This window comes from Petaurus breviceps, unplaced genomic scaffold, assembly GCF_028583685.1.
Source record: "Petaurus breviceps papuanus isolate PSGF00001 unplaced genomic scaffold, PetGlider_PUasm1.0 90383, whole genome shotgun sequence".
Lineage (NCBI taxonomy): Eukaryota > Metazoa > Chordata > Mammalia > Diprotodontia > Petauridae > Petaurus > Petaurus breviceps.
This window is the reverse complement of record NW_027187234.1, coordinates 1,638,384-1,664,236: the sequence shown is the minus strand read 5'-3', so window position 1 is coordinate 1,664,236 and position 25,853 is coordinate 1,638,384. Positions and strand designations below refer to the sequence as shown.

Sequence of the window (25,853 nt, the reverse complement as noted above, 5' to 3'; positions counted from 1 at the left end):
GGTAACAATTTTAGGGCAGAGAAGAATGAACCAGTCTTTAAAAAGCATGGGACTCTAACTGAGTACTGAAAACAAAACAAGTTTCAGAAATGTACCTCTATGACTCTGAGCCCAAGAGCAGAATGGAAGCTCAGTAATAACCCTTAGAAGAGCATGTAAGACTGCAGTAAAATAACTAAAGCAAGAGATGAAGATTAAAGGGGAACCAGAAGTTTGGTCACTCTGAGTTTGCAGAATGTCCCAGTAGACTACTAATGACTGAGTTTAGTGGAATCTTTTGAAACCCAATTACACACAAGCCAATAGAAGCAAACCTGGATCAGACACTTACAGAACTCAGATCAGGAGGTCATTGAAGGGACTTCTCCCCAGATAATCACAATTTGGTAGCACTAGAAACTTGCAGATCTTCAGATTGAACTATGAAAGCAACATGAGGACATAAAAGGACAGAAACCAAGGACAGACCTCCCCTACCCCAGATATGCACACCATGCATCATAAACAAGAGTTCAAAGTCAGTAAATAGGCCAGAAAAGTGAGCAGACAACAACATTAACAAAAGAACCGGATTATAAAGAACTCCTATGGTGACAAGGAAGCTGAAGACATAAATGCATAAAATAATCACCTGAAAACATCTACAAGCAAAAGCTGAAGAACAATGCAGACTGGACACAACCTCAAAAAGATTTTCTGGGAGAGCTAAAGAAAAAAAAATTAAGCAAAATATGACTTTAAAAACTAAAAAGCTGGAATGGCTAGGTGACACAGAGAATAAAGCACCAGCTCTGAAGTTAGGAGGACCTGAGTTCAAATCCAGCCTCAGACACTTAACACTTATCACTTACTAGCCGTGTGACTTTGGGCAAGTCACTTAATCCCAACTGCCCTCCAAAAAGCCAAATAAAAAGATTTTTGGGGTGGCTAGGTGGTGCAGTGAATAGAGCACTGGCCTTGGAGTCAGGAGGACCTGAGTTCAAATCCGGCTTCAGACACTTAACACAAAAACTAGCCATATGACCTTGGGCAAGTCACTTAACCCCAATTGCCTTCCAAAAAAAATTAAAAAGCAGCATCAAAGAAATGGAAGAAATGAGAGGAGTGAAAGCATTGCAATAAGGTAATGAAAAGGGAATTAATAAGCTTAGTAAAAGAGAGAAAAAACTTACTGAAATAACTTCTTCAATAACTTCTTAAATTGACCAAAGGAAGCTAATAACTTCATAAGATATCAAGAAATAATAAAACAAAACAAAAGACAGAAAAGCAGAAGAAAATATGAAATATCTGACAGGAAAGACAACTGACCTATAATATAGATAGAGGAGAGATAATTTAAGAATCATTAGAATATCTAATAGCCATAAACAGAAAGTGAAGCAATCAGAATCTAGAAAAATAATTTACATAAGTAAAACTCTGTAAATGGAAATAATAATAAAAGGAAATTAAATGTTACAAAATTATAATAATCAAATTTAGCTGCAAAGCAGAGTTACGAGAAGAGAACTCCTGATTTCTTTGCAGAGGTGGACTTCTTTGAGTGTGGAACATCATAGGTATTGGTCCTCAATATGAGGAATGGCTCCCATGGTGACAACAGGGTAGAGAGGTGGAGAGCAGGGATACATTGGAAAATGGTGACATTTTTGTGATGTGAAAGCAAAGAACATCAATGAGTTATACCAGTAGAATGATTTTCATCTCTGGGAGTACCCTATACCCTTAAATTCAAAGAAAAAGACTAAACAAGAATGTCCTTAGAGTGTTTTTTTGTGCACTAGACTGCAAGCACCACAAAGGAGATTAGGTCCAAATATTTCAGTTTGGCCAGTGCCTAGAATTGTACTTTGCAAAGAGTGCATACTTAATAAATGTTTCTTGAATTTCTCCAAGTGGACAGAACACTCTCAAATAGCAATGAGAGATATTTCTTCATTTGCATGTTCTTCCCACACTACCTAAGACAAGATTACATGTACTTTAGGTGCTTTACTGGAAATATTCAACAGTTTTAAAAATGGTGTCCTCAGAGTAATCCTTTCTGAGAAACTAATTGCCTGACTGACACAAGAACAAAAAACATAGGAACTATATTTTCTGGTCTCAGGACAGACATAGATTTGATCTGAAGAAGTTGACTCAAGCTAACACTGGCTGTTGACCTTGGAAATTTGCATTTCAGAACTGTCAAATTTCTAGTGTCAAAAAGTGCTGTACTAATCTGTCCTTTGGGCCTTTGGCAGCTATTCACTGGTTAGTGACTGAACAATGTAAACTCTGAAGGATTTGTGTCCCTTCAGTGCCACATCATAAGGAACCCCACCCAAGGATGAAGTATAAAGGCAGCTGACCAGAAAGCCCAGAGTATTCATCAGAATCCTCACACATTTAGGTGCTGCTGAAAGCATCAAAGAGAAACCCTTCAGAAGATGAAGATTCTACTGCTGAACATGGGGCTAGCCTTGGTGTGTGGCCTCCAAGCCCTCGATAACAATACAGAAGACTAACAAAATGTAAGTGAGCCAGAATGGGAATAGATTGATAGAGTGGTCTGGGAAAGGTGTAAAGGTAATAGGTAAATAGAACTTCTTTGGGCAGAACAGAGAAAAATAGCACTTGCAGTTGAAAGGAAAAGATGTGTATTTGTGTCTTCTCACTCAAAACTGTCTGTCCCAATAGTTGCTGTCGACTAATGATTAGTCAGAAGAAAATATGAAATTACACATGAGTATGTGTCCATGCCTTTATTTCTTTTATGTAACTAGAATAAAAATAGTCCCAAACTCTCATTCATCATAACAAAAACCATAGAACAAATTTTGCATCTGATAAATGAAGGGTTTTACTGCATTATCTATAAGAGTTTTCTTCCTCTAAGGTGTTGAAATCCTGAAATGACATTCTTTAAAAAACTGAAATTGAAATCTATGATCTCTACTTCTGATTACAATAGTAAATGAGATGATAAATTCCACCAAGTCCCCCTTTCTGCAACCTGCCATTTAAACCAATTTTGCCATTAGGGTTCAGATGGTAGCTTGATGGCCTTTGTTTTGTGCATGTTTTGGATTTGATGTTACATGAATTCTCCGATGGGGTGTTATCTCACATCCAGGTAGAGCAGAAGAGAAAAGTATCCCTCAGGACCATGAGTAATTAGAGTCACAGGATGAATGCAAGTCTTTCATAAGTAATTGTAGCAGCAAGCACCCCAAGCGTCCTCAGGGTTTTCTGCCAACACAGGTTCTTAGATCTGTTTTGTTAAAGGAAAGCAACTCAAAATGGGTTAACAAGCTTACTTTAATCAGTCAAACATATATAGTTTACCTCGTTCAGGGGAAAAAGGTCAGCACCCTGAACTTCAAAGTATACAGGCAGAATTATCAAGACAGAAACAGATCAAGTAGACAGCTTTCCAAACTGTCCAACCATTACATCCATACCAAACAACATCTGGATTTCAAAGCCGGGGGGCTCTGGACAACGGCTTCCCATAATCCAGATCAAATCACAGAATACTTCCCAAAGCGAGCCCCAAAACAAAGCTACACATGAGGGCTTATATAGCCTTCTCCTGGCTCAGAGAATGTAACAACCTTATTGACTCACTGGCCAATCAAGAAGTATCTACTGAAAAACAAGCCTCCTACCCCAGGCTCCAGGTGCACTTTAGCCTAGGGGCGGGGAAGATCTTTAAATTTACATTCCCATTACAGTAATAAGGGAGAACTTTTGTTAGGACCCCAGTTGAGATCTTCTCATGTGTTCCTGTGGCAATATCTCTCCCTTATCCCCAAATAATTCAAGAAATTGCCAGTCACACATAAGTCTAGAATACATAGCAAGAGGAGGGGGAAATAATGCGATCATGAGAATAATGCCATGAACCACACAGTGCCAATACAATTAGACCCATTGGACAAATGAGCAAATCAGGGTCCTGTAAGCTTCAATAATTTGCCAAAAGTCACAGAGTGAGTTAGTATTAGAACCAGACTAGAACTCAGATTTCCTAACTCCTAGTCTCATTAACTTTCTGCTATGCTATGAAGATAATGTGAGAACCAGATAGAATTGAGGCAAAGATATACTTCACCATTCAGGCCTCAGTTTCCTCACTTATAAAAAGAGAGATTTGGACTATGGTTTTCCCAGCTGACAAAGACTATGGGCCTATGTGAGCAGAGACATCTTTTTTCAATTCTCATCAGAGCTCTTTGCCACAGTTTATTGGAGAATGGTCTATTGTTGGATTCACCTCAAAGGTGACATCTAAGATTGAGGAAGGAGGTAGCTTCAGAAAGTTTGTCAAAAGTATCAGTGAACATAATAATGCTCTCACTTCAGTGTGCTTCAGAAGGTTAAGTACTACCTGTGTTAGTTGGTAGATAAGGAAGTGGGGACAAAAACCTGGGTAATAGTTCTAGGATCCTTTAACCCACACAGGCTAAGCCAGGAGTCAACTAGTGATGAAGTTCCTGGGATGTGGTTGGTTTTATTAAGAGCAACAAGGAAATTAATGGCTACACACATACTTGAAGCTTCTGTGCAGTAGTGAGGACGGTACTGATTAAAATATTTTTATATGAAATTTAGATCTTTTGAATCACCCCTTAGGGGAGCTACAATTTCCATTCTGTTCAAGCCTCTTTGGACCACCAATCTCCATTTCATAGTAGAGATGGGATCCTTGAGGCCCCTCTCTGATAAGAAAATAGAAAGCAGAGTGAGAAAGAGTAAAGAAAGGTACTCAACTTACACATTTGGAGTACCTTATTTAGCCATTTACCAATGGATAGGCCTCAACTTTGCTTAGAATCCTTTCCTACTCCAAAATATACTATCAATCATTTTTTCCTAATAAACAGTCTTTCTTTTACTCATTGACCTCCTTGAGATATACAGTTAACCTTGGGAATTCTGGTTTAAAAGGTATGGACATTTTAGTCCTTTTCTTAACATAATATTAAATGACTTTCCAAACCAATTGAACAACTTGTAACTCCAAAAATAATGCATTTGATAAAACAAGCCCTCAGGGGGAAGAGCCAAGATGGCAGAGTAAAAACAGGAACTCCACTGGGCTCTGACTCCAACCACCTCCAATACCTGTAAAATATGACTCTAAACAAATTTTAGAGCTACAAAACCCTCAAAGTGACAGAGGGAAACAAATATCCTGCTGAAGGCAGCATGGCAGGCCAAAAGGTGGGGTAGCACAGACTGGCTGGAGCAGACTTCAGGAGAGTGAATCATCAGCAGCTGTGGTGGTTTCCAGACTTCTAAACATATAAACTCCAAAGAGAACGTATAAGGTCATTGGGGAACTCTGTTGGAACCAGATGCCCTGGGGCAAGAATTGGTAGAGGTGTGGTGGATTCAGCTGTTGCTGCTGCTGAATAGCTGCCTCTGGAGCTCCTGGCCTGCAGATTGTAGGGGGACAGAGCAACCATTCAGAGGGTAATCACTCTTGCTTTCACAATGTAACTACTATGAAGATGTTTTGCATAACTACACACTTACAACTTATATCCAATTGCTTATCTTCCCAATGGGGGTGAGTGAGGAGGGAAGAAGGGAAAGAATCTGGAAATCAAAGTTTTAAAAACAAATGTTATATTAAAAAATTTGTTTTTTACATGCAACTGGGAAATAAGATATAAAGACATTGGGGTATAGAAATCCATCTTGCCCTACAAGAAAGTTTGGGTGGGGGGAGAGGATATAAGAGAGAGAAAATTAGGGGAAGGGTACTCAGTGGGCTCTCTATCTTGGGGTGGGGGGTAGAGGAAAGATGGGGAGAAAATTTGTAACTCAAAGTCTTGTGGAAATGAATGTTGAAAACTATAAATAAATTTTTAAAAATTGAAAAGTAAAACAAAAGAAATAATGCATTTGCACTTTGTCCAGATATAAAACAAACTATTCCTAATTTTTTTTCATCTTTGTCAATTTGCTAAGTAAGATGAAAACCCTCAGTTTTTAAAAATTTGTATTTCTCATATTTTTAGCGATTGAGAACATTTTCTCCTTTGGTTGTTAAAAGTTTGAAATTTAGGGGCAGCTAGGTGGCGCAGTGAGTAAGAGTGCTGGCCCCAGAGTCGGGAGGACCCACATAAACACAAAAAATCTTGGGCAAGTTATTTAACCCCAATTGCTTAAAAAAAAAGTTTGAAATTTTTTTTTTCTGAAGATTTCTGTTTATATTTACGCTCGAATCATCTAGATGACTCAGTGGAGAGAGCACTAGGCCTTGAGTCAGGAAGACCTAAGTGCATTTGGCTTCATACACTTACTAGCTGTGTGCTGCTAGTCAAGTCATTTCACCACCGTTTGCATCAGTTTCCTTATCTGTAAAATGGGCATAAAAATAACACCTATTTCTCACAGTTGTTATGATGATCACATAAGGTAATATATGTAAAGTGCTCAACACAGTATTTGACATACAATAAACACTTTATCAATGCTATTATTAGTAGTATTATATCCTTCAACTATTTCTCTATTGGGAAAAGACTTTGTGTCTTGCATGTTACTATTATTTACCTATATATTTAGAGTATTTTAGATTTAGATTATTTGATTTAAAGATTTTTTTTCCTTCCCAACTGATTGCTTCTTTTCTCATTCTAGTTATTTTATTTTGTTCAAGCAAAAGCTTTTCAATTTCATTTAATAGAAAATGTCCTCCTAGGTATATTCATGAAAGCAGCTTAATATATTTTTTTTCCTTACTTTTGTGACCATTAATATTCAGCCACACATCTCTTTGAGTTATGGCATAAACTTACTGTATTATGTTGTCTTAAATGTATTTTCTGCCAGACCACTTTCTTGCTTTCCCAGAAATTTTTGTCAACTACAAATTTCTTTTCCAGGTACTTTATATTTTCATGTGTACCAAACTCTGATTCTTTATTGTCCTGTCTTTTTTTCCTGATCACTTTTCTGTCTTTTTTTAAAGAAATGAGTGTGAAATAGTTTAAATTATTTCAGTTATATTGATTAAATCGGGAAATTTTTTGTTTGTTTTTCTCCTGAGACATTGTGGAAATAAAATGCAACAAGTTCATATCTTATAAGTTCTTTCAGTTTAAAGAAATTATAGATTTTCTTCAAAATGAGTTTATAAGGTAAGACAGAATATTAATATCTCTATTTTGCAGATGAGATACTTGATTCTCAAAAAGATAAAAGAGACTTGCAATCTGGAACTATGCCCAAAGGGCTATAAGTAATTTCATATTCTTTGAGCCAGTAATGCTACTTCTAGTATTTAATTACTAGTTATTTAAGTAACTTTAAAGGTCACACAGTCAGTAACTGGAGGTAAGTAAGAGTAAGTAAGTAAGAGTCAGGATTTGAATGGAGATCCAACTTTAGTTGACTTTTGGAAAGCCTAGTGATTATCCCAAAGCATTTTTATGCATAACTTCTAAAGTGCATTCTATTTTCTTTGAATGCTTTCACCAGAGAAGATAGTGATATGCATATGCAATGTAAGTATAAATGAGTATCTCAATGTCTTTCAGTATTACTGTAAAATGAATTAATAGACCCAGTGATTAACAAAGAAGTGGACAATGGTCAGAAATGATACAAGTATAAAGAGAGAGAGAAATGAAAGACTGGGAGATAAGTGTTCCTCCACTTTTTGCAGCACCTCTCCATACCCTTTCTTAATTCCATCATGACTGCATTGTGCAAAGCCTAGAATAGATCCTTTGACCTCGTTTCTTCCTTATAGAGCTCTAGAGGTCTGATTAACTCTTGCATGATTGAAATGGAAAGTCACTATGTAGTCTTGCACAAGTGTTTTGTCCTCTCTTGGCCTCAGTTTCCCCATCTATAAAGGAGGTGGTTGGACTAGATGGTTTCCAAAATTCCTTCCATTTCCAGCATTTTGTGACTCCAGAGGCAGATAAGAAGAATGATGAAAAAAAGAAAAGACCTAAAAAGCATAGGTCAAAAAAAATTGCAGTTTGATTGGAATGGCAAAGCTATAATGCATTTGAGTTTTCTGGAAAACCCTGAAAAAGGTCTTTGCATGAAGTTTAAGTGCTAATAAGTCTCAAGTCTGTGCCTTTGTTACTATAGTTTCAAAATTCTGACCTCACTTTCTGAATGTATCACCGATGATGCAGAAAGTGATTTATCCTTTCAAAGTATGGAATCTAAACATTTTATATTCATCTTGTATAATACCAAAGAAGGAGAGGTGACTGGGGAGAACTATATATTATGTATCCTATAATCCTGCACTAATATTCTTCCCCTTCTCTTTTTCATAAGAGTACTAAAAGAAAATTAGTTGTAGCATTGTAGCTTTGGGGGTGGCCCAAACTGTGTATCGCTATGATTTAAATGCCTGAGATCAAAGGGGAAGATAAAAGCTTCCCAATAAAACAAACTGTCCATGTTGAGCTTCCTTTAGTAATGTTTAAAGCAACTCTAAACCTTAAGTAGAATTCAAGCTTTGTAAGAGCCAGGTCAGAGAGACAGACAGACGGACAGACAGACACAGACAGACACAGAGACACAGACAGAGAGAGAAAGAGAGAGTCAGAGAGAGAGACGCGCACACACACAGATAAAGATAAAGACAAAGCGAGAGAGATAGGTCTCAGTGTAAATTTTTCTCTCTCTGATCTGAAAAAAAAAATGGTAAATATGAATTAATTATTTTCTGTTGTTCAGCCAAAACCACTAACTAGTCATATTTATCCCCAAATCAGGTTTTAAAGTAAGGTAAGCAGATAGAGAAAATTTCCTAAGAGATAGAAGTAAACTTTGGGAAGGATACACTCCTCCTTTGGAAAGATTGAAGGAATGTAGAGAAGGGAGATGAGTAATCATCAGTACAAGTCTCAGGAACCAGAATGGTTTCAGCAATGCAATCCTATGCTATGTTTCTCTTCATTGTTGTATCACATGGCCCTGAAATCCCAGATTTGCTGCTCATACCTCCCAGTCTCTTAGTTTCTGAGATGACTGTTGGTCCCCCAGGCTGTTGCTCTACATTCTCATCTCCATTGCCTGGATTCCTTAGTTCCCTTCAAGGCTCATCATAAGTGCTATATCCCTTAAAAGGGCTTCTTCCCGATAGCATTCTTCCTTCCATAAAAATTTACTTTGTATTTGTCTTTCGTATTTCTCCTGTAATAGATGTTTGGACCTTGTAACCCCAGGGTTCACTCTTACATTTTCTTATTTGTGAAGATGTTTCTTTCCAGTGGATTGTAAACTCCTTGAGAGAAATGACTAGCTCTTCATTGTCTTTACATCGTCACATTTGTCACATAGTACTCATCACCTAGTAGGTGTTTATAAATGTTTGTTAATTGGTTTACTAGTAATAGGGAATTCTCTTTCATCCTTTATTACTGGTCACATAAAATTCTTGAACATATGAAAGTTCCAATTCCCAAAGTTATTAGCTCAGTCACCTGGGTCAAAGGTATAGGCCCCTTCCCCTGTACCCTACACCCCACATTCATCTAGCTACTTTTTTTCTTTATACAGTTGAATGTGATCAGTGAGAAAGACTGAGCAGTCATTCTCACTTTCACAGTAACTACAGGCCACACTCCAGATCTGTCAGATGAAATAAAGAAAAATTTGAGTAAATATGTGAAAATTTTGGAAATAGGAAGGATCAGATTAGAGACCTACCCAGAGATGGTAAACTCTGCTCGACTCTGTCTCTAATTCCCCATTTTCCCTGTGAGACTGGGAGGAGAGAATTCCCTAGAATGGAAATCCATCCTGTTGACTCCCCTTGTTCTCACCCAGTCAATCTTATTTCGTTTAACTTTTGGGATAGTGATGAAAAGCTCTGAGAAAGATTCATGTTTGAGAATCACTGGCATCCTGCTTTGTCTCCATACATCGATGTGAGGAGGTTAGCTAAGGAAGTTCACCCTGACATGCAGGTTTGTAAACTTTGACCATGGGGTTGTTGCCTGAGAGTCATATTTCTATAGAAAACCACAGCAGGTTGCTGTGGTCTTCAACTGCATAAAATAGGATAGCTATAGATCTACTTGGGTAGACCCTATTGATTTTCAGGTGCAAGGAAACTCTTCAGCAGTTCTTGACCTCTCTTTGGTCATCTTGACATTATCTAAGAAATCAAGTACTTGAAGAGGGAGTGATGGTGTGTTATTCTATTTTTTCTAAAGGATATTTTAATTCCCTCTTTATCTTCCAAAATTATACATATAGATATAGATTAAATTGAGGATGTGCAATAGTCAGAGGGATGGGGCTTGGAGAGAAGGTATAGAAAGGGATCAAACCAAGGAACTAGGATATAGAATTAGGAAATGAGGTGAGCGTGCAGATGAGTTTGGGATGAGGTTTGGAGTGACAATCTGAATTGATAATCCATTCAATCTAACCCATCAGATGCATCCATCTAATTCAAGAAGGATTTTTGTGCTTCTGAACCTCCCAAAGCTGTCTGTCTTTGTTTCCTATCCTGAGGGTAACAGGAATAAGGATTTTTATCTGTTTTTTTTTCATCCTCATCAATTTCAATTCTCAATGGGTTCCCACTCACCCCAGACAATATTGCTGAATCTCCTGAAGTCTATGCTTTCCTAGCTACCTTCTTATGGGTCAATATTACCTCCAGAATGTGGATATTTCATCTTTATTCCAAGCTCTACTTCCTAATCTAATTCCTAAGTCACTTTGTGATATTGTATAATCAGGATTCTTTCACTGTCTCACAGTAATTGCTAGGATGAAGCACCCCTATGTTTCCATGAACCAGTTCTATTTCCTCCAAAGAACTGTTAATATGGATGACAAACATTTCTACTGACTGTCTGTTCTTTTCTCTAAACTCTAGGGGGACACTATTCCCCTCCCTGATCTGCCTTATCTGATTCATCTTTCACAACAAGACTAATGTGGAAATGTGGGCAATATGATCCTACATGTATAGCCTATATCAAATTGGGGAAGGGAAAGGGAGGTTTGGGAAAAAATTTAGAGCTCAAAGTCTGAAAAATTGTATGTTGAAAACTAAAAATAAATATTTAAAGAATTGCTTTTACTTGTAATTAGGGAACTATAAAGTACCAAATAAAAATAAAATAAGTAAAAAAAAGAAAAAGAATAGTTATATGAAAAACTTGTAGAAGTATCAAGAGATAATTCATAAGAATAGATTCTTGGTAGAAAGATGGCTTTTCATTTCAAAGTGTCTTTTTCTTAAGAGAGTTTCAATTCAAATAAACAAATTTTTATTCTCCTAAAAAGAGAAACATACTTTTTTACACTTTCTTTTTGTTTGTCTGTTTTTTGTTTCACAACCTAAGAAGGAATTATATTTTGCATGTATAACCAAATTTAATTGCTTGCATTCTCAAAAAACTGGGTAGGAAAGATATGAAGAGAGAGAGAATTTGGAACACCAACATTTAAAAATGAATGTTAAAAATTGTTTTTATATGTAATTGGGGAAAATAAATGTTAGATTTTTTTTTTTTGCCTTTTGGAGGGCAATTGCGGTTAAGTAACTTGCCCAAGGTTACACAGCTAGTATTTTTGTGTGGGTGTTAAGTGTCTCAGGCCAGAACCGAACTTGTGTCCTCACGACTCCAGGGCCAACACTTTACTCACTGCACCATCTAGCCACCCCAGTGTTAGATATTTTACAAAGGCTGCAGAGAGGTCAAGAAAGATAAAGATTTTAAAAGTCCATTATATTTGTTAGTCAAAAGATTTTTGGGTGTGGAGGCAAGATGGTAGAGTAAAAACAGAAACTCCAATCAGCTCCAGCTCCAACCACCTCCAATACGTATAAAATGTCATTCTAAACAAATTTTAGAGCCACAGAACCCATAAAGTGACAGAGAGAAACAAATCATCTGCTGAAGGCAGCCTGGCAGGCAGACAGGTAGGGTCTATCACACTGAGCTGGGAGCTGAACTCAGACCCCCATGACCTGCAAGGTCCTGGCCCCAGGATTGCCTGGCCAGTGGCACAGATGGGTCAGAGAAGATTTCAGGAAAGTGAATCACCAGCAGCTGTGGTGGTTTCCAGACTTCTCAATCCATAAACACCAAAGATAAAGTAAAAGTTCAGTGGGGAACTCTGTTGGAACCAGGTGACAGAAGAGTGTGGTTGAGCCTCTGCCCCCAGAGTGAGAGGTGGTAGAGATGCAGTGTGTTCAGCAGCAGCTGTTTGCCTGCCTCTGGAGCTCCTGGCCTACAAATTGTGGGGGGACCAAGCAACCTTTCAGAGGGTAATTGCTCTTGCTTTGAACTGCTTGGTCTGATCATGGTCTTGGGTGGTGGTCCTGAGGTGTGAAGCAGTGTGTCAGAGCTTGAGGTGTCTGTAGAGAGGGTAACCTACTCAGTCTTCTGACATTTGCAAAAATCCTTGTGATTTAGGACAAAGATCTATCCATTCTGGAAGCAGAGATCTACCATGGCAAAGGGCTCAAAAGACAAGTAATTGGCTTGCAAGATGAGCAAGCAGAGGGTAAAAATATCAGACCATAGGATTCTTTTTGGGGGGCAAAAAGGATCAAAGCATGGAACCAGAATAAGATAGCGAAGTAAAAACTCCTGCATCAAAGCTTCCAAGAAAAAAAATATGAACTGATTATAGGCCATGGAGGAGCTCAAGAAGAATTTTGAAAATAAAGTAAGAGAAGTAGAAGAAAATTGGGAAGAGAAATGAGAATGATTTAAGAAAATAATATAAAGCAAGAAAGCAGCCTGCTAGGGAGAGCCCCCAAAATACTGAAGAAAATAGCACCTTAAAAAATGGACTAACTCAAATGGCAAAAGAGGCCCAAAAAGCCAATGAGGAGAACAATGTCTTAAATAGTTGAATTGCATAAATGGTCAAAGGATATGAACAGGCAGTTTTCAGAGGAAGAAATATCTCACTAGAAAAATAACTGACCTAGAGAACAGATCCAGGAGAGATAACTTAAGAATTCTTCGTCTACCAGAAAGCCATGATGAAAAAAGCAGCCTGAACAACATCCTCCAAGAGATTGTCAAAGAAAACTGTCCCGAAATCCTAGAATCAGAGGATAAAATAGTTACTGAAAGAATTCACCAGACTCCTCCTGAAAGAGATTCCAGAATTACAAGGTCAAGGAGAAAATACTGCAAGCAGCCAAAAAGAAACAATTCAAATGTCGTGGAACTACAGTTAGCATTACACAGGACCTAGCAGCTTATACATTAATATATTGGAGGGATTTGAATTTGATATTTTGTAAGGCAAAAAAGCTAGGACTGCAACCAAAGATCAACTACCTGGCAAAACTGAGCATAATCTTTCAGGCAAGGAGACGGTCATTTTATGAGATAAGGGACATCCAGACTTTGCTGACAACAAAGCCAGAGCTCAATGGGAAATTGGTTCTCCAATTACAAGATTCAAGAAAGACAAAAAAAAAGGAAAAAGGAAAACATTCTCTCTCTCTCTCTCTCTCTCTCTCTCTCTCTCTCTCTCTCTCTCTCACACACACACACACACACACACATACACATGCACATAACTTGGGATTCAATAAGAGCAAATTGTTTATATCCCCATATGAGAAGCTAATACCTGCCAATACTGGAATTTATATAACTATCATGACATTTAAAAGGGATATACATAGATAGAGGGCATGGGTATAAATTAACTAATCTGGTGGTTTAAAAAAACCTTATTAAGGTGTTCAAAGGGACTATAATGGGAGAATATTAAAGGATAAGGAAGCAAAAGGTAAATTGTGCCACACACAGAGGCATAAAAACATACTATATTAGAGGGGAAAGAGGGAGGGAGATGATCATCATATGAACTTTATTCTCATTGGTTCTGTTTCAAAGAGGGATCAACATAATCAGTTAAGTTTAAGATTCTAATGTGAAAAAAAACCAAAAACTCATTATAATAGAGGGAAAGGAGGGAGGGAGAGGAGCAATGTATGAAATTTATGCTCTTTGGTTCGGGGCCAAAGAGGGAATAACATACTCCAACAAGTATAACAAAATCTCTTGTGCCCTATGGGCAGTAGAAGTGGTAAGGGAGGATAAGAAGAGGAGGGTGGTTAGAAGGGCGATAACAAGGGGAAAGAGTAGAACAAGAGGGGGTCACAGGCATGGAACGCTAAGGGAGGTGGCGGCCAAAAGGAAAACTCTTAAGGAGGGGGAGGGAAAAGGTAAAGAAAACAAAAGCATGAATAGGGGAGGAAATAGGATGGAGGGAAAGAGACAGACAGTAATCATAACTGTGAATGTGAATGGGATGAACTCTCCTATAAAACAGAGGCAGATAGCAGAGTGGATTAAAAACCATAATCCTACAATATGCTGTCTACAAGAAACACATTGGAAACAAGGGGATACACACAGGATAAAGGTAAAAGGCTGAAGCAGAATATATTATGCTTCAGCTAAAGGAAAAAAAAAAGCAGGGGTAGCAATCCTTATCTCAGATAAAGCAAAAGGTGAGGGAGAGATGGAGGGTGAGAAAATTTGAAATTCAAGGGATTGTGGAACTGAATCTTGTAAGCTAAAAGTGAACAAACAAATTAACAAAGAACAAAAAGAAATAAATTGTCCCCTAAGTACTTCTCTGACTGCATCTCATAAATTTTGGTAGGTTGCATCATTGTCATTCTCTTTAATGAAATTATTATTTCTATGATTTTTTTGTCCCACTCATTCTTCCCTCCCTTCTGTCAGTCCTACCCACTTTTCTTAACTTCCTCCTCTCCTACTTCCCTGTTGGGTAAGATAGATTCCTATGTGCAACTGGTTGTGAATGTCATTACCTCTTTGAGCCAATTCTGATAAGAGTAAGATTCAATAAATGCCCGCTGCATCTCTTCCCATCATCCACTCTACTGTAATAAGTCATTCATGCCTTTTCATGTGAGATAATTTACCTCATTCTAACACTCCCTTCCTCCTGTTCCCAGTGTAAGCCTTTTTATTTCACCATGTAATTTTGTTTTTGGATATCATTCCATCATATTCATCTTATACCCACACCCTCTGCCTATGTATACTCCTTTTCACTGCACTAATCCAAATTCCATTCTTTTCTTTTTAAGCAATCAGGGTTAAGTAACTTACTGAAGGTTACACGGCCAGTTATTTTTATGTGGGTGCCAAGTATCTGAGGCCGGAACCAATCCCAGGTCTCCTGACGCTGGGGCCGGCGCTCTTACTCACTGCACCACCTGGCCGGCCCATCCAAATTCCATTCTTAAGAGTTATAAGTATCATCTTCCGGTGTAGGGATACAAACAGTTTAATATTATGGAATCTCTCACATTTTCTCTTTCCTTTTTGCCTTGTTATGCTTCTCTTGAGTCTTGTATTTGAAAACCATTTTTATTTTTGTTCAACTTTGGTCTTTTCATCAGGAAACTTTGAAAGTTCTCTATTTTATTAAATGACCATTTTTTCCCACTGAAGGATTGTGCTTTGTTTCACTATATAAGTGATTCTTGGTTTTAATCCTAGTGCCTTTGCCTTCCAGAATATCATATTCCAAATCCTCTGATCTATTTATGTGGAAACTGTATAATACTGTGTAATGCTGACTGTAGTTAAATATCTGAATTTTTTCATTCTGATTCTTTTCAACATTTTCTCCTTTATTTGGAAATTCTGGAATTTGGCTATAATGTTCTTGGGAATTTTCTTTAGGGATCTCTTTCATGAAGGGATTTGTGGATACTTTCTATCTTATATTGTTTTCAATTAATGGACTAAAAGTGTTTCCATAGCATAGTACCATGTTAAAAAAAGATGGTTGTCTATTAAACTGAAAATCTACTATATACAATTTACTATTCCTTTCAAATATACAAGAAATTACCATGCTCATTTCTTTTCTTCTTCCCTCCTCCTCAGCCTAGAGATGGTTGCCATTAGACACAAAAAGGTATTTATATATGTAAAATTAGTAAAAAAAAAAAAAACATACTTCTCTCTATCAGTTGTTTTTTTTCTGGATGTAGATAGCATATCTTTATATGCCCTCTATAGTTAATTTGGGTATTTATAATGCACAAAATAACTTATTTGGTCGTCATTTAAAAAAAATATATTGCTGTTACCGTATATGATGTTCTCTTGATTCTGCTTATTTTGTTATTCATTATTTCAAGCTAGTCCTTCCATGCATGTTTTACTATAACCATTTAGATGATCATTTCTTTTTTGTTAGGGGGTAAGAAAAGGCAATTAGGGTTAAGTGACTTGTCCAAGGTCACACAGCTAGTAAGTGTGTCAAGTGTCTTAGGCCAGATTTGAAATCAGGTCTTCCTGACTCCAGGGCAGTTACTATATTCACTGTGCCACTTAACTGCCCCTAGTACGTCATTTCTTATAGCACAATTGTATTCCATCATGATAGTAGACCACAACTTGTTCAGTCATTCTCCAATTGATGAACATCCCTGCAATTTCTAGATCTTTGTCACCACAGAGAGAGCTGTTATAAACATTCCAGAATATATAGGTTCTTTCCTTTATCCCTAATCATCTCTGGGAATATATCAAATAGTAGTATTACTTGGTGGAAGGATATAGGTAGTTTAATAACTCTTTGGGCATAATTCCAGATTGCTCTCCAAAATGGTTGGATCATTTTGCAATACCACTGACAATGAATTAGTGTCCCAATTTTTCCACATCCTCTCCAACATTTGTCACTTTTTCCTTCTATCAATTAACCAATTTTCTAGGTGTAAAATAATGTCTCAATGTTGTGTTAATCTGCCTTGTTCTAATTAATATTGATTTAGTGCATTTTATATGACTACAAGTTGTTTAAATCACTTCATTAGAACACTGTCTATTCATATCTTTTAACCATTTATCAATTGAGGAATTACTTATGTTTGTATATATTTTAATATTATATGCGTATATGTTTGTTTCTGTGTATGTATATGTGTGTGTATTTCTTTGTCTATGGTACCTTTTAACAAACTGTAGTCACCCTGCTTATCAATTTTAATCATATCTTTTTTATCCATAACTTTCTCTAAGATCATAATTGCAATATCTGCTTTTTTTTCTTTCAGTTCAAGTATTAAAAGAACAATGAAAGGGGGGCAGAGTCAAGATAGCAGAGTAGGAACAGGACTTCTGAGTAGCTCCAGCTCCCACCTTCCCCAATCCATGTAAAAGGGGACTCTGAACAAACTTTGGAGCTACAGAAGCCACAAAATGACACAGAGAAGCTAACCTCCTGCTGAGGAGAGCTCAGCAGGCTGGCAGGAATCGGCCAGCGCAGTGCTCTGGGAGCCGAGCCCAGCCACACACGAGCCAAGGTTTTAGCCCCAGGGTGGGCCTGACCAGCCAATGGCTGGAGGGACTTCAGATCACCAGCAGCTGTGGCAGTCGAGAATTATCAACACATAGATGCTAAGTACAAAGTGAGAGGTCAGTACAGTGCGGATTTTGGGACCCAGTAGTTGGGAGTGCTTTGGCTTTTGCCCCTGGGATGAGAAGCCACTAAGGAGACATGGCTGTGCAGCCACCCAAAAGTGTCAGCTTCAGCTCCTGGCCTGCAGAGTGTAGGGGGACCAAACAACCAGTCTGAGGGGTAATCACTCTTGCTTTAACCTGCTTTGATATTGATTGAAGTACAGGGTGGAGGTCCTGGGGTGTGTGACCAGCTTGCCAGAGCATGTGGAAACTTCAGAGAGGGCACCCAATTAATACATCTAGCAGCTGAGAAAACCTCAGAATTTGGAATGAAAGCTCCCCTGTCAGATGGCAGACTCCTACTGTGGCAAAAAGGACAGGGGTCAAGTGACTGAGTGGAAACATGACCAGGTAAAGCAAGCAAAGCAAACAGAAGAATCCAACATTAGACTCCTATTTTCAGGAAAAAAAGGATAATAGCATGGAACAGGAGAAAGACAGTGAAGTCAGAACTCCTGCACCAAAAGCTTCAAAGGAAAATACGAGCTGGTTACAGGCCATAGAGAACCTTAAGAAGCAGATAAGAGAAGTAGAGGAAAAAATGGGAAGAGAAATGAGAATGATGCAAGAAAATTACAAAATAAGAATCAATAGCCTGACTGAGGAAAATAACACCCTAAAAAACAGACTAACCCAAATGGCAAAAGAGGCTCAAAAAGGCAATGAGGGGAAGAATGCCTTAACAAGCTGAATTTGCCAGATGGAAAAAGGATCTCAAAAGCTCACTGAGGAGAATCATTCCTTCAGAATGAGAATGGAACAAATGGAAGCTAGTGACTTTATGAGAAATCAAGATGCTGGTAAACAGATCCAAAAAAATGAAAGGATAGAAGGCAATGGGAAATATCTCATTGGAAAAACCACTGACTTGGAAAATAGATCCAGGAGAGATAATTTTAAAATGATTGGACTACTTGAAAGCCATGATCAAAGAAAGAACCTAGAAATCATCCTCCAATAAATTCTCAAGGAAAACTGCCCTGATGTTTTAGAACCAGGAGGCAAAATAGAGGTTGAAAGAATCCACCGATCACCTCCTGAAAAAGATCCCAAAAAGAAAACTCCTAGGAATATTATAGCCAGATTCTGAAATTCCCAGATCAAGGGCAGAATATTACAAGCAGCCAAGAAGAAACAATTTGAGTACTGTGGAAACACAATCAAGATAACACAGGATCTGGCAGCTTCTACACTGAGGGATCGAAGGGCTTGGAATATGATATTCTGGAGGGCAAAGGAGCTGATATTAAAACCAAGAATCACCTGCCCAGCAAAACTGAGTATCATCTATCAGGGGAAAGTACGGTCATTCAGTGGAATAGAGGACTTTCAAGCATTCTTTTTTTTTTTAAGCAATTGGGGTTAAGTAACTTGCTCAAGGTTACACGACCAGTTATTTCTGGGTGTGGTGCTGAGTGTCTGAGCCCGGGATTCGATCTCCAGGTCGTCCCAACACTGGAGCCGGTACTCTTACTCGCTGAGCCACATGGCCGCCCCTCTTTCAAACATTCTTGATGGAAAAAAAAAAAGTTGAATAGAAAATTTGACATTCAGATACAAGAAGCAAGAGAAGCATGAAAAGGTAAACAGGGAAAAGAAATCATAAGGAACTTATCAAATTTGAACGATTAACATTCCTACATGGAAAAATGATAATTTTAACTGATGAAATTTATCTCATTATGAAAATAGTTGAAGGGAATATATATATATATATATATATATATATATATATACATATATATATATATATATGTTTGTGTGTGTGTGTATGTCTATATCTATATTGGAAGGTATACTGGCTTATGAATACATATGTAAATATTTGTATATATGTTTACAGGTATACATAGATAGAAGGCACAGGACCAATTTATTAGGAAGGGATGATACTTAAAAGGTGAAATTAAGAGGTGAGAGAAGAATATAATGAGAGGAGATAGGCCAGACAGAATAAACTATCTCATATAGAAGAGGCAAGGGAAAATGGATACAATGGAGGGGAAGAAAAGGAAGGCAAATGGGAATGGGTCAATCTTATTCTCATTGAATTTGGCTTGGGGGGGGATGAAATACACACTAAATAAGGTGTCTCACACTACAGGAGAGTAGGGGGGAAGGCGATGAGAGGGGGATGATGGAAGGGAGGGCAGGCTGGGGGAGAGGGAAGTTGGAAGCACCTACTTTTGAAAAGGGACAGGATCAAAGTAGAGAATAGAACAAATGGGAGGTAGGATAGGAGGGAGGGAAATATAGTCAGTCTTTTACAATATATCTACTATGTTAATGTTTTGCATTAGCTATACATCTAAAATCTATACTTAACTGCTTATCTTCCCAGTAAGGGTGGGTGACAAGGGAGGGAATGAATCTGGAATTCAGTGTTTTTAAATCAAATGTTTAATATATATTAAATATATATTATATTTATTATATATGATATATTATATATAATATATATTTATTACATTATATATAATATATATTTATTACATAAATATATTATATATACACTATTATTAATACTATTTTACACGTAATTGGGAAATAAGATATACAGGCACTGGGGCATAGAGATCCATCATGCCCTACTGGAAAAGTCAAAGAAGGTATGGAAGAAGATATGGGAGAGAGCAGAGTGGAGGAGGGGATATCCTGTGGGACTGTTATTTTGGCAGGGTGGGTAGGGGAAAAATGGGGAGAAAATTTGTAACTCAAAATCTGGCAGGAAATGAATGATATACATCAGAAGTTAATAAAGCATTTGGAAAAAAATAAAATATAGCATGAGTTCTAAAAAAAAGAAAGAACATTGAAAGAATCTATTTTAAAATGATAGATTAACACAGAGATAAAATGGAGAGTTTGCTGAACTGAGCAGGGTAAAAACCTTGGTACTGAACTGGAGCTACAGGGGTGCAGGTTGTGGCTGGGCTTTCCTTGATGTTACTGCTGCAGTGGCTTCTGGGGTCTCAGTCATTGACCTGAACTTTCTTCTGGCTTGCTGAGTTAGCCTTTGTTAATGCCTTGCCAGGATATTCCCTGCCCTTGACTTCATTTCCCTTTCGCTTGAGTGAGACAGAGTTCTCCTACCAACCTTCCAAGTTCTCTTGGGCTAGAAAACTTTTTCACTGCATTACTTTTTTGGTTCTACTATTCCAGAATTCATTGTGAGGTTCTATTTTTTATCTTTTCTTTTTTTGTCTTTATTAATTTATTTGTTTACTTTTAGAAGATTCAGTCCCACAATCCCTTGAGTTTCAAATTTTCTCCCCCTCCATCTCTTTCCCCCCTCCCCTCCCACTCATGGTGATACGCAATCAAGTATAGGATCTGCAAATACTTTCATGTTAGACATTGGTCAGGTTATAAAGAAGGATTGTAACTGATGGGATGAACAATGGGAGAGAGGGAACAAAACCAAACAAGAAAAAGAAAGAGATCAGGTACTTTGCTTCAATATGCATTCAAACTCTCTTCTTTCTAGGTCTTTCTCTGAATGTAGAAATCTCTCTTCATCATGAGTCTTTTGGAGTTGTCGTATAACCCTGCATTGCTGAGAAGAGTCCAGTCTATCAAAGTTGGTTGTCACACAAACGTTGTGTCTGTAATTCTGTACAGATTTCTACTAGTTCTGCTCAGCTTCAATTCATAATCATTTGCTTTATCTGAGATAAGGATGGATACCCCTACTTTTATTACTTTAGCTGAAGCATAATATATTCTACTCTAACCTTTTACCTTTACCCTGTGTGTATCCCATTGTTTCAAATGTGTTTCTTGTAGACAGCATACTGTAGGATTGTGGTTTTTGATCCATTCTGTTGTCTGCCTCTGTTTTATGGGAGAATTCATTCCATTCACATTCACAGTTATGGTTACTATCTGTGTCTTTCCCTCCATCTCATTTCCTCCCTGTTTATGTTTTTGTTTCTTCTGTTTCTCTTCCCCTTCTTAAGAGTTTTGCTTTTTACCACCACCTCCCTCAGTGTTCCCTCCCTGTGCCCCTTACCCTTTTCCCTTACTATTATTTCTCTCCCTTCTAACCAACCCCACCCCCACCCCCTTTTACTCCTCCTTACACTTCCTACTGCCCGCAGGGCCAATGGATTTTTATACTTAATGGAATATGTTATTTCCTCCTTAAACCCAAACCAGTGAGCACAAATTTCATACAGAGCTCCACTCCCTCCCTCCTTTCCCTCTATTATAATGAGTTTTTGTGTTTTTTTTACATTATAATATTAAACTTAACTGATTATGTTGATCCCTCTTTGAAACATAACCAATGAAAATAAAGTTTATATGATATTCATCACCCTCCCTCCTTCCCCTCTGCTATAGTATGTTTTTATGCCCCTGTGTGTGGCATAATTTACCTTTTTCTGCCTCTTCCTTTCCTTTTCTCCCATTACATTCCTTTGTACTGCTTAGTAAGGTTTTTTTTTAATCATAAGATTAGTTCATTTATACCCATGACATCTATCTATGTATATCCCTTTTAAATGTCATGATAGTTATATAAATTTCAGTATTGACAGGTACCAGCTTCTCATATAGGGATGTAAATGGTTTGCTTTTATTGAATCCCAAGTTATGTGCATGTATGCGTGTGTGTGTATGTGTGTGTGAGAGAGAATGTGTACGTTTTCCTTGTTTACTGTTTTATGTCTTTCTTGAGTCTTGTAATCGGAGATCCAATTTCCTAGTGAGCTCTGGCTTTTTCATCAGGAAAGTCTGGAAATCCCTTATCTCATTACATAACCATCTCCTTGCCTGAAAGATTATGCTCGGTTTTTCCAAGTAGTTGATCCTTGCCTGCAATCCTAACTCTTTTGCCTTACAAAATATCAAATTCCAACCCCTCCAAAATTTTAATGTAGAATATGCTAGGTCCTGTGTAATCCTGACTGTAGTTCCACAATATTTGAATTGTTTCTTTTTGCCTGCTTGCAGTATTTTCTCCTTGACCTTGCAATTCTGGAATCTGGCTACTACACTTCTTGGAGTTTTCAGTTTGGGATCTCTTTCAGAAGGAGTCCGGCGAATTCTTTCAATAACTATTTTATCTTCTGATTCTAGGACTTTGGGACAGTTTTCTTTGACAATCTCTTGGAGGATGTTGTCCAGGCTGCTTTTTTTCATCATGGATTTCTGGTAGACCAAGAATTCTTAGCTTATCTCTCCTGGATCTATTCTCTAGGTCAGTTGTTTTTCCAGTGAGATATTTTACACTTTCTTCTAACTTTTCAATCTTCATGTTTTGTTTGATGGACCCTTGATGCATCATAGAGTCCTTAGCTCAATTTGACAGATTCTAATTTTTAGTAAATCATTTTCCTCAGTTAGATTTTGAACCTCCGTTCCTAGTTCACACATTTTACTTTTTAGAGATTTGTTTTCTTCAGTGAGATTTTTTTTCCAGTTTGTTCACTGTATATTTGAATTTATCTTCTACCTCTCTAATTTGGCTTTTAAAATATTTCCTGAAGGTCAACTATGTGATGCAGTGAATAGAATACTGGTTGTGGAGTCAGGAAGACCTGAGTTCAAATCCAACCTCAGTCACTTAACACAAAACTAGCTGTGTGACCTTGGTCACTTAAGCCCAATTGCCCTTCCTTCTCCTCTCCATAAAGCAAAAACAAACAAACAAAAAATCTTTCTTGAGCTTCCCCAAGAATGCTTTTTAGGCTTGAGACCAGTTCATATTTCCTTCTGTAGTCTCAGGTGTGAGTATAGAGAGCATATTGTCCTCTGTATTTTTTTTCTTCCATGCTATAAGCTTGGATCGATTTTCTTGCTTTTCCCTTCTCAGCTTCCTTCTTTCCCATTGTGATTTCCTATTTCCTGATTTCTCAGGCTGGGAACTAATGGTCTGTTTGTTGACTTTGTGTGCTGTAGCCTCTGGGTGTCTAGACTGAGGCCAAGGCCAGGATTCTCAGTGTTTCCTCTGAGTTACCCTGAGGCTCACAGAGTAACCTGTGGTGGAGCTGTGGTCTGGCTGCTTCAGATATCCACTTCTATGCCCCTGGCCTGCAACTCAGGCAGGCTCAGCAGCTGCCAGCCAGCAGAGCTGGTGTCTGCTGATTCCCCTGTTGATGCTAAGGCCCACCTGGGCTTGTGTTGTTAATGCTTGCTCATTCCACCACCCTGGGCTTCTGGATCTCCTTCTGGTCAGCTGAGGTGGGTCTTGTTGGGACCCCTCCATCCCTGCATTTCAGACTTCTTACTGAGTATAATATATCATGGGATAAAATGGATATTCAATGAAATTGAGGGATTTCAAGCATCTTTGTTAAAAGACAAGAGCTGAATATAAATTTTCACTTTCAAATACAAAACTCAAGAGAAGAATCAAAATATAAACAGGAAAAAGAAAACATAAGGGACTTTTTAAAGTTAAACTGTTTACATTACTACATGGGGAAAAGATATTTGTAACTCATGATACCATTCTCAGTATTAGGTTAGTTGGATAAAATATGTGTGTAGTGTGTGTGTATGTATATAGACAAATAGATAAGTATAGATATGTATGTGTGTATGTATACATTTATGTACATGTGTGTATATAAGTATATATGTAATATATAACTGTGTATATATATACATTTATGTGTGCATATAAGTATATATGTATATACAAATGTGTTTATGTGTACATTTATGTGTGTATAAGTGTGTATATATAAATGTGTGTGTATATAAGTATATATATAAAAGTGTGTATACATTTATGTGTGTATATGTATGTACACACACAAATTTATATACATGTGTAGATAAAAAGAGGGCACAAGGTGAGTTGAATATGAAGGGATGATATCTAAAAAATAAAATTAAGGGGTGAGAGAGGAATATATTGGGAGAAGGAGAAAGGGAAAGATAGAATGGGATAAGTTATCTCACATTAAAGAGGCAAGGAAAAGTTTTCACAATGGAAAGGAAGAGGGAGGTGGTGAGGAAATGAGTGAAGCTTACTTTAATTGGATTTGGCTTAAGGAGGGAATAACATTCACACCCAATTGGGTATCTTTCCTACAGGAAAGTAAGGGGCAAGGGGTCAGGAGACATGACAGAAGAGAGGGTAGATTGGGGGAGGGGTAAACAGAAGCAAATACTTTTGAAAAGGGACAGGGTCAAAGGAGAAAATAGAATAAGTGAGGGGAGGGAAAATAGTATGGAGGGAAATATAGCAAGTCTTTCACAACATGACTATTATGGAAGTGTTTTTGGATAACTACATAAGTATAACTATATTGAATTGCTTGCTTTCTCAATGAGAGTGGGTGGGGAGGTGTAAAGCCAAGCATGAGCAGCTTTCCAGAAGAATGCTATTGTAAACAACTTTCAATATTCTGATTACATAGTATAATTAACACTCTATTCAATAACAAATCAGAGCAAAACATTCACAGTAAATCAAGGTACAACATTCACAATGTTACAACTTATTGCAGAAAATCAAAATAGAGCATTCACAACAACTTATCACAGAAATGGCCACATAATTTTCACCGCAGTGGTCACATGGTTTTGAACAAAATACAATCATGTAGTCAATCAATCACTTAGTAACTCAATCATTCACTCAACTCAATCATTCAGTCATCCTTAAGGAGAAGGGACACAAAATACAAAAGTCAAAATACTCCACCCCTGGATAGTACATTCATTTAGTCAATCACAGAGTCCTTAATTCAGTCACAAAGTACAGTCATAAATAAATTACACAACTCAAAAGACAGGGCTCCCAGCTGTCTGACCATTACATCCATATCTAGTTAGTTACCAGAGAAGGAAGCACAAACATCTGGGTTTTCAAAGCCAGGGGCTCAATAGCTGCCCAGAGTCTCATCTGGCCAAATCACACAACTCTTCCCAAAGTGAGTCCCAAAGCAAAACCTCACATCAGGGTCAGTCACTACTCAGTATTCACAGAGCGGTATTTTCATCTTGATCCAAGGTAGGCTCTCAGATTCCCTGGATCCACTTCTATGGTCTCACTCCTACCTAGGTTCACCAAACTGTCACTTGGGTTCAAAGGCAGATAGCTCCCACCTCCTTATCGAGCTCTTCATGCACTCCCTGTATCACACTGAAGCTTACAGTGTCCAGTTTACCTTAAATCCATCACAGTCTCTGCTCCTAGGAAGTCAAGGCTTAACAAAACCACAAGCAGACAAAGTATTGACATCACAGTCATGCTTCCTCAGTCTTCTGCAGCTCTGGCTGGTCCTAGGAAATCCTCAGCAACTTGACTGGCCCTCAGACTCAGCAGCTTCTCAGCAGTTCCAGCTGGCCCTTGGACTTAGCAGCTCCTCAGAAGTTACTCAGGAGATCCTCAGCAGCTCCAGTTGGCCCTAG

The 25,853-nt window shown here is 37.8% G+C and overlaps 1 pseudogene; it reads left to right on the top strand.

Annotated features, from left to right (window-relative positions):
* Window positions 1-2,435: 2,435 nt before the first annotated feature.
* Window positions 2,436-25,853, top strand: LOC138177293 (uncharacterized; annotated as a pseudogene).